A 24,915-nucleotide genomic window follows, 5' to 3' on the forward strand; every position below is an offset into this window, starting at 1 on the left:
AATATCTAACTACCATAATTCATCTGTAATATCGATTATACATTTCTCATGGCAGACATAATTGTTATCATTGATGTAGATGAGGAATTGAAAAAGTTAATAAGCTGGGCTGTTGATATAAATGACAGACACACTAAATAGTATGCCACTTTTATGTATCTTTGGTTGGGCTCTGAGTCTAGATGATTTCGAGTTCATTATTTATTTTGAAAATCATTAAATGTGTATTGAACTCTACATACTTAATCTTTCAGAGCTTTTTGGAAAGAGTCAGTGGGGTCACTCTGTGATGGAGTAATATTATTTGACTCAAAGAATTCATACCTTTTGCTAACATATTCATTAATATATAAAACAACTAAGGAACGAAGTGAAGTTAAAGATCATAGGCCAAGACCAAGCTACAAAATATGAATACACTTCAGCAAAGTCAATGAGAGACAAACATGTACTCAAACTAAAATAAAAGAAATCTATAAAAGAAGATACAGATGTTCAAGTATTTTTAAGTATAATGTTTTCGTTTTTTTCTCAGAACAATATTATGGAACATAAAGTCATATTATAGTTTTATAATGTAACATGAAAATATATTTTAACATCATGAAAATTAACCAACCATTTTTGAAAGCCATGACATATGAAAATATACATAGATATGTACAATATAATGTAATACATTAGTCATCTGATACTACTCAAATGTAACATGGTACTACAATATTACATGATAAGAACAAAACAATCATGTGGTAAGAACTACAACATATGAAAATCAATGCAGAAATGTAATATGGGACAATTATGAGAGGCAATCATTTGGACTAGGAGCAGCAAAACAACTTGAATGTGAAATTCATATCAGGGATTCAAGGATGCAAATAATCTTACCAAATGAGACACTATATACTGCATACAATATTATGTAATATAATAACTACATGGTACTATTAAGAAATCCAATGATATTACCATGTCACATAATAACAACAAACCAACCATTTGGTGAGAACTACATCATAGGAACTAAATATGTAGACATGTATTGTTACAACATTACAAGAGGCTTTAAGATTAAAAACAAAGAGTATAAAACTAAACTAAGCCCAAGCAATTCCTATGTCAAGTCTTTATCAAGAATACATGTAATGTAACCAATTAAGACATGAATGCTAAAATCACTTCTAATAGGGTCATAGACAAACCATAATTTTGCATATTGTTACAACATGTGTGTCCCTACTATCAATCAGTAATCAGTTTTATTGAATTAACTTACTGGTAATCTGATCCTTGCTTATGTCCAATACACCTTACATTATGCAACAGCACCAGTACCAAAATTGTAACATTGAATTTAGTAAAAGAAAATATGTACACATCTGTGATCACAACCAAATGATCCTAGCTGTGAAATTATTCCCACATCACAGAAGTGTAATATTTTAAAATGAGGGATGGAGGCAATGATGTGAGTAATATAAGAACTGTGTCTAAATAACCTAGCTCATGGGATATATATTATTTAATATTTGTACCACATTAACTGACCCAATCTAATATTACGTCTACAATAATAATGCAGGTTAGAAATTAAATTCAGCTACAACATTGCTACACTGTGGAAATGTAAAAGTTGAAAAAAGGGGGCGTGGTAGATGTGTAAGTAATATAAAATACCTGTTTCCATGGCGTAGCAAATGGCATAAATATTATTAATCATTTGCAATAGGTGTGCAGAACTGTTCTTGTATTAGGTCCTTAGTAACAGAAAAGGTACATTTTTATTGTACTGTAGTATCTCAGGCTGGTTAAGATGTAGAAAACAATTTTTCTCATAACACACAATGTTGATGAAAATAGAAGTGGCAATGTGGCTAAATGTCCAAATAGTATACAGGTAGAAGCTGCTATCAGCAGCTAACAATAATGTGACAAGGGCAGGGGGTCACTTTGTAAACATTTATAATACATTTAAATGTAAATTTTTTACATTATGTAGGGTATGAGAAGTTAAATACATATCAAGAAACTATGGTTTCAGTGTATTAAGTAACTTATATACATTGTATTACAGGAAATGATAAACCATATAAATAATTATAATGAAACACAAATCATTACTCTAAAATACTACATACAGTACATCTTCCACTCCTTAATTTCTATTTATCTAGAGATATACCATGAAAACTGCATTAAACAGAATGATTTGTGGTAGATGAAAGAGGGGTGAAGTGAATACAAACTATAAACAAAACTATGATTTTATCATTTTCCTGTCTTAGCCAGTCATAAGTAATCTTTGAATATGACAAAAAAGTTATTCAATCAAATTTTATTTCCTAGTTTGGTCTATTCATTAACAAGTTCATCAGGATCTGCAACCAAGTTTCCAAAAATTTCAATCTCCTCTAATAGGTTCATGTTACTACCTTTACCTACTCTGTGTTTTAACTTTATCAACAGTATTTGCAGTAGTGGACTGATGTAAGGTCTGTCCTCGTACTTTTCCACCATAAGGTCTCTAAAGGCACATTTGTAGGATGGGCGTGTAAATATAGCAAAAACGTAGATATAAGTTCAGAATATAAATAAAGAATTACATAAAATATGAATTAGTATAAGTGGTTGTGTCGATGGTGGCGTGCAACATCTCAAACATTAGAATAATTATGCAGTTCAGTTGTCTTGCCAAGAATATGGAACGTTTTTTGTTCTGGAAGCCGTCCTGATCAGACGCATGTTTGCCATCGCTGCAGATAATTATGTGGCACGCTGACCTTATTATATGTATTGAGAGCAAACTCACTAGGCCTACTAATGGTTGCACACAGTAACAGAGCTAATGTAGGTGTCTGTGTTATTCTATTAAGTATAATATTTTGTGAATACAGTGATATTATTTAATCTTATGTTTCATTTATGTTGCACGCTATAGTTCCATTTAAATGGCATCTTGGAAAGGCGAAAGGTCCTGTGTTAAAAATTACATGAAAGGTCTAGTATGATCCAAGGCTTTGGAATAATTCAATGTACGAAGTCCGATAAGGATTCACACAGTGTTAAATTTACAATGAATGGCCCTTATGCAAAAAGCAATTGTGAAGTGCACAAAGTTTGTATAAACTGATCCCATGCTATTACTAATAATTATTATTATTTATCTGTTGTCTGATATTCAAAACCCAGACAGGAAAAGCCACGGCGAGAAGAATCAATCTGGCGACTTCATGTCTGGACCTTTTATTGTATTTGCTACATTGTTTTTCTTTGTTGCATGGATAATGGGACCATGTCTGATGAGCCATTGCCACTGAATATTTGTAAAGCGAAAATAAAAGATGAACCATTGGAACTGATAATGAAACCTGGTATCTACACTGCATCCTTGGATCCAAGGTGAGACATAACATTTTTAGATTAGCATGCTAGTCCAAGCTCTTTTAGTAATTGCAGCTTGCTTCCCAACTTTGTGAAGGGTTACTGTAACCGTAGCAGTGATTTTTGCTCAAGATCGCATATTCCAAATTATTTTTATCTTACAGTTTCTTACAACAATACCGTCGTATCATTCCATAAAATGGCCGAATTGAGTCATGTGCAACGCAAAATGGCAAGCAACTGTGAACGTAATATTTTCACCATTAATGGTAGATCTTGCTCACTTAAGCCAAAATCCTTGCTATACGAAAGTAATTTCATGAAATCATTCCCAAACGTGTTTAAAGATTTTTCTTGCAATGTATATTACGTGTAGCACGGTGGTAACGTGTAAACAATTAGCAAAAATGGAACATGACAGACAACAGACGCAAACCGGATCCAACTTGGACATTGGACAAAACACTGACAATGACCCCAGCGTTGACTACAATATTAACGATCAATCAGCAGTTAACATGCTCAGTGACGGAAATTTCGTAAATAGAACGACCACTAGTCAAATAGGTTAATCCAGCTCAGAGCCCATTCTTGTCCGTGACGTCATGGCAAAACGACGTGGCGGGCGGGGCAGAGCGATTTTAGTGACAAATATTGCCAGCATGTTTGACACTATTATCAAGCAAATGACTGAGAACAAAAATCACTTGACATCAATACATAATCAAATGACTAAAACAAGGAAGACACCAACGTGCATATGTTATCAATACATAGTCAGATAACTGAAAACAAAAAAGACATTGTCGAGCACATGACAGTTTTAAAAACGGGACAAGACGAGATTAAGGCTGAATTAAGAGCACTAAAAACTTGTAACAAAACTTTGTGTGAAACAGTAGACGAGATTTAGACGAGAGTGAGCGGCCAAGTGTCCGAATGTGACTCAAAATTTTCCGAGTTGAACTTAGAGTAGGAAAAAACCACAAAAGACGTAAAAGAAATTCAAACTGAAGTCAAATATCTAAACGCTGCATGCGAAGCCGTTGCCATTTAAGTGAAATCTTATCCCTCAATTTCATGACTCATTAAAAACACGGATTACTGTAATTGAATGCAAAGTTAACAGTATGGATAATCAACTTACCGACAAACTGCAATTACACGTCGACAACCATTTTGTCGACATAAATAAAGAATTTCATCTCTGGGTTGATCAGAAAAATAAATATTTCGACCAATGAATAGGAGAAAAATCACCAACGGCTGTGCACGACACCGTAGCCGAATTTGTTAAAAATAGCAAACATGTCATAGCTGAAACAGCTCAGTCCAACGCAGCATGACAGGAAAAACTAAACGATGACGTACGACCGGAGTGTAGTAATACTAATACTCAAAGTGCTCGCTTTGATAATGAAAAAAAAAAGGTATGACACGTATTCTCCGTACACAACACACACCTCAAGTACACACCTGTACACATGACACCTAATTACACTCGCGACATTCATGGGCAGTACATTCCTTTCCATTCACTAACCGATCACTACAATAATTCTAGTGAAAGCAATCGACATTACAGTGCCAAGGAAAAAGAAAGTCTGATTAAACATCGGCAATTTCAACCTTTCATCCCTGAAGAACGTATTGTACGTCCTGTAGTTTTTCTTAAAGCATTTAGAAATGCGTTCCCAAGAGCACGGAGTGACCGAAAGAGAATTTCTTACGTTGTAGGTTACACACAGAGTGACGCAGCTGTTTGGGCATATAGTGAAGCCGACAGATTTGTGACATATGAGCAATTTGAAAGAGCTTGAAACGTCCCCTTAGAACAACTTATACACTGCTTAGACTGACACACAATCTTTTTAGCGCAACGCAATCTGACTTTCAATAATCCCTACAAAACAATGGCCCTGACTAACTTTAACCTATACCTTTCACAAATCACTTACCTCACAAAAATCTTCGTTACTGGAACTACAGCAATACAGCGAGCGCCACTACTGCCAGCTAAATAAAAGATACAAACTACGGAAGGCACTAACTACTGATAGTCTTAGCAAATGAAAGATTCTAATAGAGAACAAACAATGTATTTACCTCAAGATTCATAATATATACAGCAGTTCGTGACATTTTTCAAAACTCCGCCATCTCTCTCCCCACATCCACCACTGCTGACGGCTCACCTCCAACTGCGCAACGCTACGCGCTGTTCACATCCAGCTGCCCCTCTACAATGGCAGACAACAATGCAAACTAGCCACAGACTGCACACAGCACAGCCAGTGATTTTCATACAGAGCGCTACGTGGCATTACCCATATAAAAATCTAAACAGCCTACTTACATAGCCCCCATGCTCCCAACAAAAAATTTTACAAATTTTTTTGGCCAGTGGCCAATACAGATTTGAAAAATTTTTTCATAATTACAGTAAGAAAGATATCAAATGCACACACTGATTAATACAACGTTGGTCAAAAGCTAAAATTTTCTCACAGTCCATAAAGACAGTCCTGATCATTCACCACAGTAAAACTGCCGTTTCTTTTAACAAAGTCTGAGCAGTAAAAGACAATGCACACGGAAGTAGTGGATGTCCATGCAGTCTTGAAGAAGTAGTGTTGTCCTTCCAACAGAAAGACAGTGCTGACTCTTGACATGCTGACAGGTAATGGGCCACAACAGAGCAAACCCACAGCAGAGTCAGTCGAAGTTGATGAATATTGGTATGTAGGTCATCACAGAGTAGACCCACTGTAGTCCTGGTAGAGATTGTGGTATTGGTGGGCCACCAGAGGTGCAGACCCACTGCAGTCCTTGTAGAAATAATGGTATTGGTGAGTCAGCAAAGGTGTATACGCACTGTAGTCCTTGTAGAAATAATGGTATTGGTGGGTCATCAAAGATGCAGACCCACTGTAGTCCTGGTAGAGATGGCCAGCAGCTATCTGCTGCGACTGTGCAGGTGCACAATCACCATCGAAGAGTCTTGCGGATAATATAGCAAGTCCATAACCACCACTTGTCCACTCACAAAGTTTTCTTTTTTTTTCTAATTGTCCTTAGAACCAGCAATGCTGTTATCCAGTCCCTTGCTGAATTATTAACACACATGCAAACACTATCAGGCCCTACTTCTCACATATTGTCCATATACTATGACCAACAGAAATGTGTGCAGTGAAATGTAACATACAAGTTACTTAATGTGATCAACTGCTGTCAATTACAATTTTATAACATAAGAATACAATGACAAAGGTACAAAATACATAATTAAAAACATAACAATACAGATAACATTTGTAGTACAGGCTTTACAAAAGAATAGAAATAAACATATACATCAGTGTTACAGGAATGATGACATTAGTAAAAAAATAAAAGATCAGAATCACTTTTGAAACGTCAACTTCACACATGAGCATTAAAACAACACAGAATAAATAATGTCTAAGCATCTTTACAAAGAAAATAACAGAGTATTAGAAAAATTCTACAACATAGCTCTCATCAGCACATAAACACATCAACACATAAAGACAGGAAAAACACAAATACACAAGGGTACACAAACATATAGAGGGATGACACAAAAGGAAAGGACAGGGTTTGTTTTACTGCAGTATTTTGCATGGAGATCTCCCTTCGTTCATCATTATTCCCAAAAGTCCTATTTATACCTCCTTCCTGTATTCTATTCATATTTCTTTCAAACTAATTATTTCTGATTGTACAATACTCATTGGGGCCCAAATCTTTTTCATATAACTTCGCAATGCATTCTTTACCTATTCTCCATAGTCAGTTTTTTTATATAGTCTACCCCCTCTTAAGCTAACTTAAATCTACTGAGCTCAGATATATATACCAAGGGACAAGGCAATGCAGCATCAGATAACACAGTTAATATAAACAGCAATGAAAAAAAAACGCAGATTTGCGAAGCAAGCAGCATTAAGAAATTAGCAAAAGTCAAATTCAATAACACTATGCCTGGCAAACAGCAGAAACTTATACTTAGACATGACATAGCTCAAGCAGAAAAAATATTACAGTAAAAACAACAATGCAGACAAGGGAAATGTCTATTCACATCTTAAAGTCTATGTAATTAAAGTGGTGCACCATAACAACTGATTGTAAAAAAATATTACCATGTACTTGAAAAGAAAATTATGTGTTACTGTTACTAGTTCCTTCTTATTGTTCTTTCCTTTCCAAGTGCTCCTTTTTTAAAGAATGTGGATCATAAAATAATTATTTAATAGATCTGTTGACAGAAAGAGTTCACATTAGCAAATGCATCTAAGTTTATTTTATAAAACTAATGCTGCAACACAGCTGGAAACCAGATATTAAATGAAATAAGCAACTATGAAAAGCAAAGCATAAAAATATCATTCAATAGTCATGTGGCATTTCGTAAGTCAGTAGCACTCAACTCTCGGAGAAAGACACTTGTCATAATCAGGTGTGCAGATGTACGAATATTTCCCATCAATTCATAAGCATTTCAATAATTAGCACAAAGTGCAAGTAATCATATGTTTTTAAGTAACGAGGGTGTCGCATTAGCGATGAAAGGCACACCCTAATGGCTTGTTCTCCAGGTGTTTGACACAGCTGTGTCCCGACGACGCACGTGCAGGTGGTCAATTAACTTTCTTACGGAAATATTTACGACAGCAGTTTCCGCTACAGTGACAGTCTTCACAGGTCAAGAATTTGCGTTACAAATCTGTAGAAACAAAATCTTATGAATATAACAGTGTCCAAAAAATTTTCGCCGGTATTGTGATACATTCACGCATTTACACACATTTCATAACTCTTAAAGTACGATTCTCGGTTTCCAACATCCTTTTTCACAAGTCAAGAGTCCCTAACTTCTATTCATTATTCCTTACCTTATTCGTCAACACTTCTTCAATATTTCATCATAACATACGTAGCATAATCAAATAACTCATATAGCATTAGCTTATTGATCATAAACATACCTCAGCAGCATAATACACATCGTCGTCGTAATAGTAACATCATAACACCTCAGTCAAATCTCAAAAACGTCGTAGCTTTCTGCAATAATTTCAGAATCTAAAAAAATTCTCTGCTCATGTCAAAAGTGTCATCTACCTCAAACGTTCCTTAAAAATCATGATCCCATACCAAATACATCATTCAAAGCTCTCATAGTATCACAATGGTTCCAAAAAAATATGAACAGTGCAAAAAGTACAGACAAAATACAATTTCTTATGTGTTAAGTAATCCAACTCTGTAATTGCGTAAACATGTGTCACTGACGTAGTAAAAAAGATGTTTGTTTCTCTGTTAAATGATCAGATAGCTGTGTAATTTATGTGTTAGAGAAATATGGTACCGATGTGTTAAATTGTATAAGCAAATACCATATTAGCTAGGGCTCCTTGTGCTTGCCAGACACATGGTACACAAAGTAAACGTGTACCCCCCTGAGGATTATTGTAATTATACCCTCAGGTGTTACAGATTACAGCAATGGAATGAAATGTATCACGAAAAACTTTCTTTGTAATTCAAAAATCTTTAAAAATAAATGTTTTAAGTACAAAATTAATCACTCAAATACATGTCCTGTAGCGCTAAATGTGCGTCTTGCTGTAAGATAATCTCTGGGAAGTGTCGTAGTTATTGTCCTCCGAAAGCTAAGTTCTGCAGAAGTCAATGTACTTACCTCATGATACACAAAAGTGAAATGCTTTGCGTATAGATATCATACTTATTACGCTTATTGCCGTGATGAAGAAAGTACTGTGCTGTAACGTATTGTTGTCTTACGGAAAAGGCTGTCTCCTTGTAGCAATAGCACAAAAGTCACCACTAAAACATGTCTCACTTTATAGAAGAATTCAGAAAAAACTGAGCAGATATAAAACAGATACACAGCAAAAGCAACATTGTAAATTGTCACGTATTAGCAGCGTCGTGATAAAATCGTGTAGCTGTCACATAAACTAACCACTGTGTCATCTGGCATTTCACAGAAAGCACCTCAAATCCAGAATCCACTCTCAAGCAAACCAAAATGTTGCATGTTAACAGTTTCTTAAGTCTGACAAAGCATACTAGAAATGTGAAGTGAAAAGTTTTATGGCAAAGACAAAGTTAAAAGCAGATTATCTTTCAATAAACGGTTTTACATGTGAAATGTGGTGAAAACCTTTTCCTCTTCTCAGTACGCAGAGTTTCAACTTGTATGCAATTATCATGCGGTATTCGTCCGTAAAGAATACGGCAATTTTGCTCAAGGTTAGCGTCAATGTTATTTTTCCCTGAGCCAGCGGGCGCAGGTGGCTGCCTGTGGTGTGAGTCATTGTCTGTTTCTTTGTTGGCGCGCGCCGTTACTGGGATTAGGAGGCCTAACTTCCACAAATTCGCTTTGCCCAGAGGGCCCAGCTCTGTTAGAAACCCGCCAGTTCTGATGAAATTCACGTCTGTCGTTTTGTTGGTAGTTTCGATAGTTTCTTTCTTGTCGGTCATGTGGTGGAGAATTTCTCCCTGAATCGTAACTGCGCGCTGGACCGTTGCGTCTAAAGTTATTCTGTCTCCCTTGATAATAATTATTTTGGTTCCCATATTGTCTGTTTCTCTGATTGTCTCTGTGATAGTCATTATTGCGGAGAGGTGATCTTTCCCTGTAATTATTACTACTCTGCCAACGGTTGTCATACGGGTGGTGTCTATTCTGGTCACGATTTGTGTGGTGAGAATAGCCTTGTCGCGTCCAGTTATCGTTTCTGTCGTCACGGAATTGTGACGGATGTGACCTGTAGTGATTGTTTTCCTGTTTTCGCATCCCGCGACTGTCTGTGTCAATTTCTAATTCTTGTAACAGTCCCTGAAAAGCTTCAATGTCGTCTTTGCAACGTCCTGCTAAAATAATATGTCTCAAATGTTTGGGCAGTTTGATTAAGCAAATGCGGATGAGTTCTGAGGGGCTGTATGGGTTTGACAGGTATTGATTCTTGTGCAACATGTCTTCAAAATATTTCACAACACTGGAAAATTCAGATTGTTCGAAGTGTTTCATCATTATGATGCTATGTTTTACGCGGTCTTGTGTGGCTTGAGACCAATATGCTGAGAGGAAGGCATGGTAAAATTCTCCTTCACTGTGGCAAACGTGAATGACCGATCGCATTCTTACAGCTGGTTCAATCTCTAAGTAGCCACACATAAATTCTAACCTGTGCTCCAATGACCAGTTGAGAGGGAAACAATGAGAGAATTGATGGAGCCACGCTTGTGGATGAATGTCGTTGGCAGAATTCTTAAACGTTTTGAATTTACGTGTAGTAATGAACAGCTTATAGTCAAAATCATCGTGTCGGCGAGTAGCATATCGGTCATTGTTACGTCGTGTCGGCGGTTCCATCTCAAAATTCGGTGTACCTTGCCAATTTCTTTCATAATTACCGAAATGCCCTGTGTTATTATTTTGTGGCTTTTGCGTATTTCTAAGTTCCTCTTCCCGTGTTGGAGCGCGAGTGTCCTCTGAAATACGTAATTCTTGTATTACCTGTGTCAGCTGATCTTGTACTTCCCGGATTTCTCTTTGGTGTTGCATATTAATTTGATTCTGAATTTGTTTGAATTTCCTAATTTGTTCGCCCTCTTCTGTGTCATTAAAGACTACTGGTTTTGTGTCATTCAGATTATCATCTACCTTTGTAGATAAATTATTTAGCTGATCCGAAAGTTCAACTACTTTCTCTGATAATGAACTAATTTCCCCCATGTGTCTTTCTACTGTGTCCTTTAAGTTTTCCTGAGTTTTTGCAAGTTGCGTAACCGAATCGGTAGATGCAACTGAGTCCATTTTAGCTTGCAAGGTCTCATGATTTTCATGAACAGTAGTCTGCAGTTCTTTTATGGCTGCTTCGTGATTCTGTAACGCATTCTCATGACGCGAAAAAATTGGTTGGAAATGCTCACAAATTTGTGTTTTTACGTCATTACAGACTTTTTGACATTTCGATTCGATTTTATGTAACTCATTAGTTAAATCTTCACGTGTTTGTTCAAGTGTGGTGTCTAACTTCTGAAGCTTTTGCTGTGTTTGTCTCTGATTTTGTTCCATTGTGTCTAACTTTTGCAGCTTTTGCTGTGTTTGTCTCTGATTTTGTTCCATTGTGTCTAACTTTTGAAGATTTTGTCCCATTGTGTCTAACTGTTGCTGTGTTTGTCTCTGATTTTGTTCCATTTGTTGCATTAGTTGTAATAACAATGCATTAGTGTCTGGAATCTGTTCCTCTACTCTTTTCGGCAGTGCGTTGTCACCGGCAGCATTCACATTTTGACAAGCAGAAAATGTGTCTTGACTCATTTGAGAAACCGGTGAGGACCCAAAACCTAAGTCTACAGTATTTGCAATATTGTGTTCTGTCATTTCGGATTCCTGAGGCGAGCTGTTGCCGACCGATCGATCGATAATGCTTCCCTGTTCACTACCTGTTTGACTGTCTACGCCATTGTTTGACGCCCGCTCCATTTCCCTATGCACAGATACCAAATTACTACTTTGGACATTAGTTAACTCATTACACAGTGGCGCTAACACATTGCTTTCGTCTTCACTGTCGTTTCTCAGTTTACTTTGGAGCCGAGTGTTACGTTTTTCACACGCCATTATTGTGACAATATTTCACACGATAACACAGAAAAACACAATTTGAAGAGCAAAAATAGGAGAACACATTAATATAGCACTGAAAATAATATCTAGTTAATTGCAGCTGCGAAATACTTGGTGCAAATCTACATGCATGCCACAACTGTTTTACAGTACAACAATGAAAGACTGCAACTACAAAGGAGATTCACTCTACAATTACGCGCTAGCAATAAACAAAAGCTACACTAAATACACAAACTACAAGAAAAAATCAGAAGATTCCAGTGAGGTATCCTAGGCTAAGGGTCGACATATGAAACGTCCCCTTAGAACAATTATACACGACTGTGCTTAACCTGACACACAATGTTTTTAGCGCAACGCAATCTGACTTTCAATAATCCCTACAAAACAATGGCCCTGACTAACTTTAACCTATACCTTTCACAAATCACTTACCTCACAAAAATCTTCGTTACTGGAACTACAGCAATACAGCGAGCGCCACTACTGCCAGCTAAATAAAAGATACAAACTACGGAAGGCACTAACTACTGATAGTCTTAGCAAATGAAAGATTCTAATAGAGAACAAACAATGTATTTACCTCAAGATTCATAATATATACAGCAGTTCGTGACATTTTTCAAAACTCCGCCATCTCTCTCCCCACATCCACCACTGCTGGCGGCTCACCTCCAACTGCGCAACGCTACGCGCTGTTCACATCCAGCTGCCCCTCTACAATGGCAGACAACAATGCAAACTAGCCACAGACTGCACACAGCACAGCCAGTGATTTTCATACAGAGCGCTACGTGGCATTACCCATATAAAAATCTAAACAGCCTACTTACAAGCTTTCTTGGCTAAATTTTGGTCGCAGTCGGTACAAGAACGTCTAAAGAAACAGATGGTGGAACCAGAGCCTTACGATGCTAAACATGGCCATTTGCGCCGGTATTTTGAGAAATATTTGAATATGAGCCACTTCCTTGATGACCCTGTAGCTACGCGCAATATACTCCGCTCACTAAAGCCAGATCGCCTTTTAACATTTAAGAGAACTTTTTGCACATTCCAGACAATGATGCAGAATATTTTCTGTCTGTGCTTGGTTCTACTGATATGTTATACGAGGATCAACGTTCCGCACGGCAAAACAGCTGCTACAAAATGTACGTCAGTGGCATGCAAAACGTGCAGACTAACCTACTTAATCCTGGCGCGCCGGCTGCTGTAGGTTACGTAGCCAGCAGAATTAACACCTTCCTTCCGCAAACAAACACAAGTACCAGCATCACCAGACACACCCCATTATCAACAATAATCATGTCATGCACAACAAGCGACAACCCACACAAGAGGCGCCGCGACAATGATAATGGAAATAGCAGAAACGGAAACAACAAAAACTCGAACATAAACAGAAACAATTATGAGCTTGTAGAAAACCAACAGCAAAACTGGAACAGTAGCAAAGGTAATGCGTGCCAAAGTACTGGTTCACCACCTCAGTACAGTATCAACACATGTCCGTGGCAAATACCACCACAGCCCATACGAAATCAAAATTGGGGTTTTCCTACCAATCAGCAGGTAAGCCAAGGTGCTCAACCGCAAAAGCCACAACAGACTGGAGAGTGAAATACACAATACCCTAATGTAAACATAACAGAAGATGTCAAGTGAAACTCCAACTCCGCCTGTATCATCACCTGCACCAATTACGACGACGTCATCTAAAGACAATCATTACTGTGACCCAGGTCGTGGCTGAAGAAGGTTTGGGGGGCGACTTCAATATCAAATCATTGTTTGATTCACTCACTGATGAACAACACAATAATTATGTGGCAAATAGTTTTAAGCAACAACCACTGTTATTTATATGCTACAATCATTATGAGAACTTATCTGATGAACTACTGTACGAAAATACACAATGTCGTTCATCTGGCAACGTAATGGTCTTAGCTACAACAAATGGTATAGTAGGTGGAACTCCAAACAGTATTGTTTTGGACACAGGAGCGGCTGTGAGTGTTTTGTCGTATAATTTGTGTAAGAAAATGATTGATTTTGAACCTGTACCAGAATTCCCTGTTAAAAGTGTAAGATTTTAACTGCCGTAGGTGATAAGTCTAGTAGAGTTACGAAACAGGTTTTTGTGACCATTAAGGTTGGTAATGGAACAGTACAATGGCCATTCTTCGTGGTCCAGAATCTAGTTACTAATTGTATTATAGGTTTAGATATGCTATATGAGAAGGACAGTATTATTGACTTCTCGAAATGTAAATTTTCCTTAGACATAAGGGCAGTGAAATTACGATTGACTTGGATACCAGGACTCTCAAACATGACAAATATTGTAGAGGGTACAAAATTCAATTTTTGCAAGAGAGCGACGAAAAAAACGTACAGGCACTTGCACCTGATACAGAATATGATGACTTGAAAAGATTGATTAGCCATAAGTTAAGTGAAACCACTGCTATTACTGGTGATGAACGCAATGAGCTTTATCAAGTACTAAGTAGACAGGTCTTTACCAAATGAGCAGGTGTCATTAAGACATACATTTATAGAACTGAAGTCAAGCTTCACAAAATTTTCTATCACAAAGCCTATAATGTACCACTATCCCAACGACCTGCGGTGTGGCAAAAACTTAAACAGGTATTAGAGTGGAAAATCATTGAACCTTCCACATCTCCCTACTGTAATCCATTACTTGGTTTCAAAGAACCTACTGGAAGCATTACAGTGGTGTTGGACGCACGTGCCATAAATAAAATTATACTACCTGTACGCCTTAAACCAGAAAACTTAGAGGAACCATTACAGAAAATTTTATATGCTAATTACTTTTCCAAGATCGACTTAACATATTCGTTTTGACAAGTCACAGTCATGCATGATTCCAGAAAATATACTGCTTTCATATTCGGAGGGCGAGCATATCATTTCTCTGTTCTTCCCTTTGGATTGAGAATCAGTTCACGCGTATTTATTACTGCTTTGGATACTGTGCTTGGAGACGAGTTAGTTGAGACTGTTACACATTATGTCGATGATATTATGATAGCTACTAAGACTTAGAATGAACAGCTTGACACTCTTAAAAAGATTGTGGATACATTTGCACAGGCTGATGTAACAGCTAACCTACAGAAGTCAAATTTGCTTGTAGTGAGATTAGGTATCTTGGAAACATAATTAATGCACAAGGTATACGCTCTGATCCAGGTAAGTTGGACGGTTTTGGGATTTTTTTTAGTCCTCGAACTAAAACACAACTAAAGTCATTTCTAGGACTCTGTTCTTTCTTTCGACGTTTCCTGTCACAACAACTATTGAACAGTAAGCATCTTCCAGATTAACTTAAGAATAATCAGGTATGGATCTGGTCTGAGTAGAGCCAGCAAGATTTTGATAACATTAAGCATGCATTGATGAATGCAAAACATTTTAGACTATCCAGACTTTAGTTTAGATTTCTGTATCACGCTGAAAGGAATAATCAGTCTTAAATGATGATGATGATTCTGTATGACGTTTGACGTGTCCTGCAGTGGCTTAGGTTGTTGCGTATTTCAAGTAGTTAAGAATGGAGAAGAGGAACAGGTAAAAATCATTGGGTTTGCAAGCCATACTTTAAGTGAATGTGAACGTACTTTTTCAACCACTGAAGCTGACACTCTTTCTATTGTCTGGGCGCTCAAACACCTCAACTATTATTTGTATGGTAAAGACACGAAAATTTATACAGATCACCAAGCTCTAACATTTTTGTTAACATGTAACTTAGTTCATCCTAGATTATGAGGTTGGGCTTTATCTGTGCAGAATTACTCATTTGAGATTGTACACATTAAAGGGAAGACAACTTCATTGTTCATGATTTGTCCCGTCTTCCACAAGGTATGGATGACTGTAAAACTGATCTTGATAATGTCAACGACTACAGAATACTCCTAATGCAGCATAAACAGTATTACCATTATTACATTGATTTGTGTAGAAATATGGCGACTTTACAAAAATCTGATCCACTCTGGAACAAGGTAAGAACTTTAGTCATAGATCAACTTGACCATCCACTGTCTAGCCGTTATCTTATATACAGGGTGTTCCAGCTATCTTGTCCATCCAAAATATCTCTGGAACAATAACAGCTATTAGAAAACGACTTTCACCGGTATCAATGTAGGACTGGGGCCCATGAATGTACATATTTGGAAACATTCTAAAACGAAAGCATATGTGTTTTTTTAAAACAAACTTACGTTTTTTTAAATGGACCTCCTATATTTTTTCGTCAGCAATCCATAGCATGACAAAGCACATACACAATGGCGTTGTTTCCATCGAAATATTCCCATTACATCCCGAGATATTAAGACGCGAAGTTGACGCTTGAAACACCCGACATGCGCTGCTAGCGCACGTCCTGAGGCGCAGGCGTAAACCCCATGCTGCCCGTAATCGCGATGTGATTGACATGCGTAATCACACTTCCATACTTATCAAGTATGGAATAATACGGTCTGCTGCCATCCTGCATTAACGTCGTACATTCCAGCAGGTATTTATCCCATAGGCTAGGGGTGATGCGGTTCTGTAACATATCTGCGTACCGCAACGTTAGTCACAAAGTTAACTTCGCTTATCGTTAATCCGTTACTAAAAAGGTAATGCCGTTCAACGTTAAAACTTTACTTTACTGTAGATCTAGCGCAAGTGACAGTTAATCATTCACTCGTAGTAGTAAAATTCATGTTGATGGTTTTAGTGAAACGAGCAAGTGGACTAAAAGTTTTACCGTTGTTTAGGTAAAAATGTTTTGATTTGGGAAGTTCAGGTAGGTCATAGAAGATAAATGTAAACATGTTTAACCAATTAGTTTTATTATCACATAATTATCAATGTTATGTTTATCTAATGCGTGAAATGACAAATTGTTGCAAACAAATGTTTCTTAACATCACTGGATAAAATGGCCCTTTGTAGAAACTTCCACTGTGATACCAGCACTACATACTAAACATATCGTTCATATCTCATGCTCAAAGTGATGTCCATTGGCTTGCATACATAGGGTCACTCTGCGGATGAAGGATGCCCTACTTCGTGCTACTGTTTCCTCTTTGATGGCTGTACAAGCATCAATAATGCGTTGCTTCATGTCCACTGGTGTTGTTGGTTCATGTTGGTAAACAGCATTCTTCACTGCTCCCCAAAGAAAATAATCCAGCGGTGTAAGGTCCTGAGATCGGGCAGGCCACCTAACTGGGCTACCTCGTCCAATCCACCTACCAGGGAACTTACGGTTCAGAAGTCGTCGTGCTCGTAAGGTGTTATGTGCAAGGCATCCGTCATGCTGATACCACATGACCATTCTCCGGTTCAGAGGTACTGTGTCCAAGAGAACAGGAAGATTGTGTCGTATAAATCTGGAGTATTGTCTGCCATTTTGGATGCCATTTATAAAGAAAGGTCCGATAATGGTATCTCCAATAATCCCACACCAAACATTAACTTTCCACGGACGTTGATGCTCTACTTGACGGAGCCATTTTGGATTGTCTGCGGACTAATAATGCATATTCCTCATATTGAAAATTCCTTTGTTGGATAATGATGCCTCGTCGGTAAAGAGAACATCTGCAAAAAAATTTGGATTAGTCAGAAGTTTTTGCTGAGCCCACCGACAAAATGTTATCCTATTGCGGAAGTCATTTCCATGAAGATCCTGGTGTAAATGAACATGGTAAGGATGAAATTTATGACGTTTAAGAATACGCTGTGCACTTGATTTCGACACACCAACTTCACGTTCAATTTGACGTGTGCTGATTTGAGGATTCACAGCTATGGTAGCGAGCACAGCAACTTCAGCACGTTCATCTGTGCGTGTTCTAGGACGATTTCGAGGTCTTGGATTTAAGCTTCCCGTTTCACGTAGACGAGATGTGAGACGATCAAACATCCGGCGCGAAGGCGATGGCTTGTCAGGGAATCGTTTTCTGTACAGTCGTTCTGCCTGAACAGCATTTCGTCCACCGACAACAGGGTACAGTACAGGTACGTAGAGTAGGGTACAAAACAGACATATTAACTTAATAATCATAATGCTCGCTAACAGTACTATCAACAAACAAGCAATCTCATAACGTATTTCCCGTCAACGTACATTCTCCATAGATCAGTAGCATTTCTACCATATCTTCATGTGTGTACATTATACTGTACAGTATAAGTTCCACAACACAACGTTTATTCACAATGTGTACTACCTCCGTGCCGTCACTAGATTACTCTGATGCACGACTACACTGGCAAGTGGTGTACTGCACGCCAAAGCAACAACAAATGGGATGCTCGGAGGGTGGTGGAGTACAGGAGTTTGCATGGGTCGCAAATCATAAACAAGGCGAAGTGGTAACTGTGGCAGTAGTGAGAACTACGTTGGACACTTGACTAGGTAGAGCCAGGCACTGCGCGACAGGCACGGGTCATATAACGCATTAGATAAACCTTATTTTGGGTGTGCAGGATAAATAAGACAACCTGACGGGTGTACACCGATCAGTACTGGTTCATATTGTGTACGTAGATACGTAAAACGTACAAGAGGGAAACCATTATGTGCTTATGAGAGTTGATAGTAGCAGACCGTATTATTCGTTTCGGGCCTCTTGATAAGTATGGAGGTGTGCTTACACATGTCAATCACATCGCGATTACGGGCAGCATGGGGTTTACGCCTGAGCCTCAGGACGTGCGCTAGCAGCGCATGTCGGGTGTTTCAAGCGTCAACTTCGCGTCTCAATATCTCGGGATGTAATGGGAATATTGCAATGCAATCAACGCCATTGTGTATGTGCTTTGTCATGCTATGGATTGCTGACGAAAAAATATAGGAGGTCCATTTAAAAAAAACATAAGTTTGTGTTAAAAAACACATATGCTTTAGTTTTAGAATGTTTCCAAATATGTACATTCATGGGCCCCAGTCCTACATTGGTACCGATGAAAGTCGTTTTCCAATAGCTGTTATTGTTCCAGAGATAATTTGGGTGGACAAGATAGCTGGGACACCCTGTATAATGACGTGTTATTCTATCGTCGTCATCCTGATGGCTCTAACTGGTGTGCATGTATTCCCAAGGCTCGGAACACAACTTAATCTGGGACACACAGTTTGGGGACTTTTTGGAACGAAGAAGTGCCTTACAAAACTTAGCACGTATTGTTATTTCGCTAATATGAGAGGAAAAATTCGCAATGTGCTTAAAACGTGCTTATCTTGTCAGAAATCCAAGCCTCTGAACCTATCTTCAAAGACAGATCTACATTCCATGCTACCCACCAAACCCCTGGAGACTGTAGGTGCAGACATAAGTGGTCCACATCCAGCAAGCAGTGGTGATGTGAAGTAAATTTGGACATTTTGTGACATATTTTCTATACATGTTAAGCTGTACGCCATGAAATCTGCAACTGCTAACGCAATCATCAGACGATTCTCACGTGACTACATTCATCACGTGGGGAAACCCAAGGCAATTTTATCTGACTACACCAAGTTCTATACAGAGCACAAAAGCCGAAAATTCTTAAAGGACAATAGCATTAAGAGCATCTTTATCTCGAACTTTATCCCACAATTTAGTCCTACTGAACGAATATCCAGAGAACTGAACAGATTCATGAGGACGTACATACCTAGACAGCTTTCTAATTGGGTAAGTTGTTTGTCACTATTTGAAGAAGTTCACAACAACCTGAAAATGAATGACACAACCTATACACCTAATGAGCTTATGTTCGACCGCATGAATGGAGCGATCCGCTGCCGAAGCTATCACCTCAGCAGCAGTCGCACGATGAAAAGATAAGAGAAGTACTAAACATGCTGACGCAACATGCTAATGCAAGAGACAGATACTACTCTAGTACTATTAAGTGAAAGCATGAATTCAAGGTAGGGTTGCAAGTATTACTGCGTACTCATCCTAAATCATCTGCACTAAAACGGCGGAACGCGAAGTGGCGTCTGCTGTACGACGGTCCATATGGAATTGTCAACATACTGCATCCTGGTGCATGCCAGTTGCAGAACACAAAAACAAAAAGAATTATTGGGCTTTACGCTCATGGAGACTTAAGAGTGTCTCATTCTAAACAGTAAACGTACATCTGTTAGTAATGATTAAGTAAACTGTATATTTATAAAATACACGTACCTCTCAGCACTACCGCAGGACAATAAGGTTACATCAGAAATTTTATTTCAGCTGATCCATCCAGCAGCAGAGGAAAAAAAAAAAAGATTTCGACTTCGCCGAACGTACATAAACAACATTAGCCTAAATTTTAACACAAATGTTATAACGACATTTATGCAAGCGCGATGAAAAGATTTTTGAGACGACATAATTGACTAACTGTGGCGTCCGTCAAGCACTATTCATGACTGATTAACGTATGCACAAAACCACACAACAATTAAACACTATCTCCTAGGAACGGATTAGATGCACTTCATACTGCATAAAACATGTTTATGTGAAGCCAAGGCCATATACACACTTTACACACACTCGTAACGCGAGAATTCTGTAGGTTTGATTCTATTGAGTTACGTTGGACGTTTGTCCACTAGTATATGTGCACTTGGGCTCGATTTCCGATCTATCCAGATGTTGTGTCTAATCTTTGCAATTCCAGGTGATATTATTGCGCGAATCCAAAATTTGGTTCAAAAATCTGTAAAGTTTGTAAAATTATGTAAATACTTGTATTCTGTACAAACCCAAAATGTAATTTATGTATTTATGTGTAATTATCTGTATTGATGAAAAGCAAAATGTAATACGTTGACGTGTAAATTTGATCAGAATTTGTAATATGTATCAAAATTAATGTGAAAGAGACTGCTTTCAAGATTGCTACGTACATCGCAATGCCTGTAATTGCGATGAAGTACGTGTGCAATATTGTTAAAACTATTCTTCACATATCGCTATGAAAATGATCGCGATAAAATATTCATGTCTAAAATAGTTATCAAACATCCTTTGTACATCAGCAAATAAACTGTAAGCATGATAGAACGGCGCTTGTGGAGTGCAATAACATTTGTAGCGCGTCACCTAATGACATTTACCGCGATGCAACTGTGGAAAAAGTGTAGTTGGTAAACCACTGGACCTACGATCGCGATGCACAAAAGCATTGAAGACATCTCAATGGGTGGAGGAAATTTGGATGGGACTTCAGGGAATGTAATGTTCTCGGAATACGAAGGCCACTCTCACCTAGACAAATCGAGGATTCATGCCAGCATTTTGACGTCCGGAGTCTTGCATCCATGCCTTCACGAAACATATGTTGTAGAATGGAAATTCACTGGTCATCAAGATGAAGAACAGTGTTATCAGTCAAAATAAACAGTGCAACGAGAGAACATGCCCACATTTCGGTTGTCAAATCTGTGTACAGTGACAACGATATTCAATAACATTTACGTTAGGCAAACTTCCAAAATAATGCTCATCTTTGCGTTATTATTGTATGTATTGCGTATATGAACTGCAAAGGACGACACGTCGTACAAGGATAGCTAATCTGAAACAGAAAGACATTTTAGATGTTATACTTTCCATGAGGCAAAATGATCAATAATGAAATGTATATTGCTTCAATATTTGTAGTAGTTTTTAGATTATTGTACCTGTTTTAGATGTTAGTGCATATTTTTTGTAAAAAAAAAAAAGGAAAACTTCTTGGAATGTCCTGTCACAGTAAAGTCTTGCGCACACGAATATGAATGTAAATATTGTACTGAATGTGCTTTAGAGTGAATTGCTCGCCTGCAGGTGCGTCGTTTCGCCTCGCAATTCAAGGGGTAATTTAAGGCACATTTGTAGGATGGGCATGGAAATATAGCAAAAACGTAGATATTAGTTCAGAATATAAATAAAGATTACATAAGATATTGATTAGTATAAGCGGTTGTATCGACTGTGGCGTGCAAACCGCTGAAACATTAAAATAATTACGCGTTTCAGTTGTCTTGCAGAGAAGGCGGCATCCTCTTTGTTCTGGAAGCCGTCCTGATCGGACGCATATTTGCCATCGCTGCAGATAATTATCTGGCACACTGCCCTTATTGTATATATTGAGGCACAATCTCACTAGGCGTACTCATAGTTGCACACAGCAACAGAAATAATGTAAGTGTTTGTGTTATTCAATTTAGTATAATATTTTGCGACTACAGTGGTATCATTTAATCATGTGTTTCATTTATGTTGCAATCTATTGTTCCATTTAAACGGCGTCTTGACAAGGCTAAAGGTTCGTGTTACAAATTATATCAGATGTCCAGTTCGAACCAAAACCTTGGGATAATTCAATATACGAAGTCCGATAAAGAATCACACTCAGTTAAATTTACAATGAACAGCCCGTACGCAAAAAGCCATTGCCAAGCTTGCAAAGTCTGCATAAACTGAGCACTTACTATCATTAATAATTATTATTATTTATCTGTTGTCTGATATTCAAAATCCAGACAGGAAAAGCCACAGCGAGAAGAATCAAAGCTCCAATAAATCTATTCCCCTATTTCATTCAGTTTCTGTTGTGAATTTTAGGGAGATGTACATGACATCAGATAATTGATGTAATGGATGTACCGGTAAATCATTGGTGTCACTGCCTGTCAAAATGATGGTGCCATCTAAACATCGTATTTTAGCAACTTCAGAACTGATATTTAAAATTTTACGTTGATTATCAAGGAACGTCTTGGTGAAGGTGCTGACAGGATAACATCCCATGGTAAGGCTATTAGGTTGCTTAAAGAATTTTCCACTGAAAGAGAAGTAGCTACAGGCTAGAACTAGGTACAACAGTTCAGTGAATTCCATAATCTGGGGAACATTTAATTTCTTATATTTCTGAAGAACTAGCTCAAATGAGTCATCTACTGACACATTAGTATAAAGATCCACAACTTCAAAAGAACATAAGGCAGTACTCTCATGCAAACAGATCTCATGCAAATACCTAACTAATTCATCTGTATTCGTGATTACATATTTCACATGAAAGACATATTTGTTATTAAAGATGTAGTTGTGCTTTTGACACAGTAAATAACCAGGGCTGTTGGTATAACTGGCAGTCAGACTAAGTGATACTTCACTTTTATCTATCTATGGTTGGGTCTAAGTGTAGATGGTCCTTCGTTCATTATATTTAAATTCATTTTTAGAAAATCATTAAATATATATAGATCTTTACCAAATATGTCTTTCAGGTCATTTTGGAAAAAGCTAATGGGTTCATTCTCTAATGGAGTAATGTTATTGGAATAAAAGAATTCCAATCATTTGCTAATGTATTCATAAAGATATAGAACAACTAATGCTTCACCTTCATCTGCTTTTACAACTAAGTCCTGCACTTCAACAAGTTCTTTGACAATATTTTAAACAGTATAAGAATCAAACTTACTGACTTTATTTCTCTTATTCTCATGGACATATTGTTTCCAAAGTTAGGTACCCTGCAGTACAAGAAGCTTTTCTTTGCCACTGTTCCTTTTGCCTAATCAATTGATGATTCTGTAGTTGCCTTTCAATATTTTTATCACTGAATGGTGGACATAAGACACATTTTAAACTCTTTTCTGATAATTTGCTCCCTCCATCAGAGAACACAAAACTTGTAAGGTTTCCTACTCTGTCATTATATTCAAATTCTGATTCAGTTCCAGAATATGAGCACTGCCATACAAATTTTCAGTTTCAGGTTTATGTCTGTCACTCACAAATTGACTAATTTACTGTACTCATCAACTGTTTGATTCACTGACTGACAGTATGCCTCAATTATCAGTTATCTAATAAGAAGTGAGACATGTACACCTTTTTAAAGAGTGTAACCACTCATTTGTATATTATTTTTGGCTCTTCTTTGAACCATTTGCTTTCAGAACAATCATTCACCTTCTTAGATACAACATCTATTTACTTATATATACTTACTGTTTAGAGATTACTGATTAAGCAGTTTAATAAAATTGGTTAGTGATTTACAGCAGGGTCACACATGTTATAACAAAATGAATTGTTTCAGTTTCGGTACAACACCATTAGAAATGATTTTATCATTGGTATTTTAATTTATCTACCCTATGTGTATCCTTGATCTTCTGGTATAGACTTGACATTGGGATTGTTGTGGCTGTTGTTTAATTTTTATGCTCTCTGGTTTTAGTGCATTTGCCTATTCAGTGTTTCATCATTACATCTCTGTGTATATTTCTCTTATTGTGTAGTTCTCACGAAATGGTCGGTTTGTTATTATTAAGAGACCCTGTTATGTAACTGAATGACGTGAAGAGGGACAAATAGCATTAAGAGTAAATGATACTTTGGTGACAGATGTGTATAATGTTGCAGAACTTTTTAACAAACATTTCATAACTGTTGCTGAAAAGAAGGAGTTATCAGGTTCTGTAGATGCTGCTGTGGAATACCTCAGACTAGAAATTTCAAGTAACTTCCATAATATGAATCTGACCCTCACTACCCCAGCAGAAGTAATGTCCATCATAAAATCTTTAAAATCAAAAACATCTAGTGTGTATGATGAAATAACAACAAAGCTAATTAAAGAATGTGATTTTGAGTTAAGTAACATATTAAGCTATCTATGTAACCAGTCATTTATCAGTGGAATATTTGCTGAATGGTTAAAAAAGCCAAAATTAAGCCAATCTTTAAGAAGGGAAATAAAGAAATAGCATCAAATTTCCATCCGATTTCACTTTTGCC

This window comes from Schistocerca cancellata, chromosome 5 (assembly GCF_023864275.1).
Source record: "Schistocerca cancellata isolate TAMUIC-IGC-003103 chromosome 5, iqSchCanc2.1, whole genome shotgun sequence".
NCBI lineage: Eukaryota > Metazoa > Arthropoda > Insecta > Orthoptera > Acrididae > Schistocerca > Schistocerca cancellata.